The sequence below is a fragment of the Aedes albopictus genome, chromosome 3 (genome assembly GCF_035046485.1).
Source record: "Aedes albopictus strain Foshan chromosome 3, AalbF5, whole genome shotgun sequence".
Classification (NCBI taxonomy): domain Eukaryota; kingdom Metazoa; phylum Arthropoda; class Insecta; order Diptera; family Culicidae; genus Aedes; species Aedes albopictus.
Window position 1 is genome coordinate 414273181 of NC_085138.1, and position 4610 is coordinate 414277790.

Sequence of the window (4610 nt, forward strand, 5' to 3'; positions counted from 1 at the left end):
TCTAGGCCTGCTGGCGACGGAGATAGTCGAGTGACTCCGTAGCTTGAAGGAATAGAAGCGCCCGTCTAGCGAATTGGGAGTCGTGAGTTCGAGTCTCACAGGAGTACGTGGATTTCTTTTCATAATTTCAAGTCTCAATTTGTTCATCGAGCACATGTTCTGTTGTGCACATGGATGTCAAAGCATTTTAAACAGTGTTGTAGATTATTGTTTTTCCTTTAATTATCACCAAGGACGCCATATTCTAATACTTACGGCGTAAAAGTGTTAGTACTACCTACTCATACTAAACGATCAGATTTTTCGATCGTTTAGTATGAGTAGGTGGTACTAGCGCTCTCACGCCGCATATATGAGATTTAGGATATGGCGTCCTTGGTGATAATTGTAGGAAAAACACTTATCTACAAGTTTGCCGAACATCTCATTTCAATATTATGCTTTTGAACTGAGTTATGGATAAATGAGTCAAATGATTGCCAGGTGATCGAAAACATCCTTGGTCTGTATGTGTGCAATGTGCATGTATGTCTGTGCGCAAAATAGGTTCAGTTACTTTTAAGGCACTTCCGATCAAGGCGTTCCGGAGTTATGGCCATTTCAGTGATCGGAACCACACCGGAAGAACTGGCAGTATATAAAACTGAACCAAGCCGCATCATGCAACACATAAAACTGCGGCGATTTTTGTTAGCCTTTAGCATGGTTGACAAATTTTGTGCGGAAATCAACACTGAAGACCAGAAATTTCACGATGTCGGCCCAAAATTTAGGATGGCAGCCTAATATTCAAGACGCCGGTGGTTCAATAGAGTTTTAGCTCTAAAACCAGGCAATTTGGGGTGTATTTGGTATGGCAAAGATGTCTGGAGTTCAAAAATGGCGACCAGATTATCCAAGATGGCATTAGCATTAGCATTAGCATTAAGCGAGTCGCACAAATTCGTAGGTGGTACAGTCCTAGACCGATGTTATGAGGGTTGCCTCCTTCCCGTCCGAACCAAAGCACAAAAATTTGGGACTAATCGCTGACTCTTAGACAAGACTGACGCAATCCTCCAATGGTCGAGCACAGTCCTGCCCAGAATATCCAAGATAGCGGCTCAAAATTCAACATGGCCAAATTGAAGATGGTAACTGTCATGCAAAATAGGTATATTTGGTAAGTCCAAAAATGGTGGCCAGAATATCCAAGATAGCGGTCTAAAATCTAAGATGGGTACTCCAACTTTAGGATGGCGGCTGTTTAACGGTGTTTAGGCCCCAATACTATGCAATATGGGTATATTTGGTATGGGGAAGATGTGCTAAGTCCAAAAATGACGACAAAAATATCAAATATTGAGGTCTAAAATTCAAGATGGCGGCTGTTTAATTGAGTGTTAGACCCTAAAACATTGCAATTTTGGTATATTTGGTATTCTAGTGGAGGTTCGACTGTATCGTTTCAACTATCATTAAAAACGGCTACGCAGTCTCGAAATTAGCAAACGATGTTTATTACTTGCTCAACGTTTCAACACGGGGTTAGTGTCTTCTTCAGGGGGAACTAGAATTTAATACATGTACTAATTGGTCTGTTACATAATTTTGTCACGGTAACTTACACTAATTTGGTCGTTTTTGGTCTTGTGTTTCGTCTAGCTGTAACTGTCCTGTCATTAATTTGTTGGTATATGCTGTAAAATTATAGTCATTATAAATGTTGTCTAGTTACTTGTCTGATCTAATAAAATTTACGGAAACTAATTGTCTTACACTTATTTTGCTTGTTATAACTTTCAACGGACATTTGGCAATGGCGCAATTTTGCCTTTATCATCCCCTTAATTATGTTTAAAATTTGTTGGTAGCGAAAACTGCCCTATCTTAATAACTACGATTCGTCTACAGTATTTTCTTGTGTGTCAAGTGTGTATCGTTTGGATGAATTTTTGATGCTGTGCAACACTGCTGCGTATGTGGTACTTAGTCTATCAATGTCTGTCCGTTTATTAACTGTGTGGTCTGTGTTTGTGATGTGGCACATCTCGAGGAATGGAAGTAGTGTCGGTTTGTAGCTGTGGTCTATAATCTCTGTTAGGTCTAAGTTAAATCTATGGTTGTGTTGTATGCAGTGTTGGATCAGGGCTGTGGTTGTTTCTATTAGTGTTTCTTTGGCTGCTTCTGTGTTAGTCTGGTGTTCGTTCATCAATTTCTCTAGCTTGTTTACATTGCTTCTGTGTCCTATTAGTCTTTTGCTCAGATTATTCCTCGTCATTCCAACGTAACAGCTATCACAGTCGTTGCATGGAATCTTATAAATTATGTTACTAAATTCTTCTTTTCTTGTAGGATATTTGACTTTCGTGTGTAGCTGGTGGATTGTCCGGGATTGTCTGGTGGTGATGATAACGTCTGGGTAATCTTTGGCTAATATCTTGGAGATTCGTCGAGAAAGGGCAGGTATATAGGGTATCGATCTGTAGTTTTTTTCATTTTGTGTCGTTTCAGGTTGCTCTGCTGTTTGTCGGTTGTTTGTTCGTTCGGTCGTGTCGGTCGTTTGGGTGCTGGGATTTATGCTAGTTTGGAGATTTTGGTCCTCATCGGTGTCAAGTGAATCTTGGGGGAGTGGTTCGAGTTGGGTGGGATTTGCTGGCAGAATGGCTGGCTGGGTGGAACTGTGGATCGTCGGCGCAACGACTGTGATAGCTGTTACGTTGGAATGACGAGGAATAATCTGAGCAAAAGACTAATAGGACACAGAAGCAATGTAAACAAGCTAGAGAAATTGATGAACGAACACCAGACTAACACAGAAGCAGCCAAAGAAACACTAATAGAAACAACCACAGCCCTGATCCAACACTGCATACAACACAACCATAGATTTAACTTAGACCTAACAGAGATTATAGACCACAGCTACAAACCGACACTACTTCCATTCCTCGAGATGTGCCACATCACAAACACAGACCACACAGTTAATAAACGGACAGACATTGATAGACTAAGTACCACATACGCAGCAGTGTTGCACAGCATCAAAAATTCATCCAAACGATACACACTTGACACACAAGAAAATACTGTAGACGAATCGTAGTTATTAAGATAGGGCAGTTTTCGCTACCAACAAATTTTAAACATAATTAAGGGGATGATAAAGGCAAAATTGCGCCATTGCCAAATGTCCGTTGAAAGTTATAACAAGCAAAATAAGTGTAAGACAATTAGTTTCCGTAAATTTTATTAGATCAGACAAGTAACTAGACAACATTTATAATGACTATAATTTTACAGCATGTACCAACAAATTAATGACAGGACAGTTACAGTTAGACGAAACACAAGACCAAAAACGACCAAATTAGTGTAAGTTACCGTGACAAAATTATGTAACAGACCAATTAGTACATGTATTAAATTCTAGTTCCCCCTGAAGAAGACACTAACCCCGTGTCGAAACGTTGGGCAAGTAATAAACATCGTTTGCTAATTTCGAGACTGCGTAGCCGTTTTTAATGATGGTATATTTGGTATGGCGAAGATGTCATAAGTCCAAAAATGATGACCACAATATCCAAGATGGCGGCCTTATATCCATGATAAGGGCTTAAGATTCAAGATGGCGGCTGTTTAATGATGTTTTAGGCCCCAAAACCATATAATATGGGTATATTTGGTGTGGGGATTGGGAAAGATGTCTGGAGTCCAGAAATGACGACCAAAATATCAAAGATGGTGGTCTTCAACCCAAGATGGCTTCTCCAAATTGAAGATGGAGGCTGTTTAATTGAGTTGTGAGCCCTAAGTCCAAAGGTGGTGACCAGAATATCCAAAATGGCGGTCTAAAATCCAAGATGGTGACTTAAAATTCAAGATGGTGGCTGTTTAATGGTGTTTTAGGCTCTAAAACCATGCAATATAAGTATATTTGGTTTACGGAAGATGTCCGGAGTCCAAAAAAGGTGACCAAAATATCCAAGATGGAGGTCTGAAATCTAATATGGCTGCTCCAAATTCAAGATATAGCAGCTGTTTAACGGTGTTTAGGCTCTTTAGTAGGCTGCGGCTTATTTTTCATAAGTTGTTGAAACCTGGAATTCGTAAGCTCTTTTGGATTCAAATGACACCAAAAAAAGAGAAACCTCTGAGTTTAAGCCAAAAATATTGAGATTTAGAGGTCGCGCAATCGCTTCAAAGACGAATATTTTCGAGTAATAAAAAGGTGTTTTCACTTCAAGTGCCATAACTTTCTCAATTTTCAACCGATTTTCAATCTTTTTTTATGAATTTCTCACAAAATAAATTTCGAATAAACTCGTAGAACATCATTTTTTTTTCCAAAGTTACGGTAAATATGAGTTTTTTAAGATTTAATTCATTTTTTTCTTCTTTTTACAAAATTTTTTAACTTGAGAGTACTATAACTTTTCAACCGTTTGACCAATTTGTGCTTTTGTAGATATTTTTGTTGATATGATAGTTTGTTTAGGACAAAGATAGGCAACAAAAATATCTACAAAAGCACAAATTGGTCAAACGGTTGAAAAGTTATAGTACTCTAAAGTTAAAAAAAATTGTAAAAAGAAGAAAAAAATGAATTAAATCTTCAAAAACTCATA

At 38.5% G+C, this 4610-nt stretch overlaps 1 long non-coding RNA gene across 1 annotated transcript; it reads left to right on the top strand.

Moving 5' to 3' along the window:
- The first annotated feature begins 2718 nt into the window (after positions 1-2718).
- LOC134292007 (uncharacterized) lies at positions 2719-3464 on the top strand. The gene is made up of 2 exons (XR_009999404.1): positions 2719-3206; positions 3286-3464. It is a non-coding gene; the product is annotated as an uncharacterized LOC134292007 (long non-coding RNA).
- The last annotated feature ends 1146 nt before the right edge of the window (positions 3465-4610 follow it).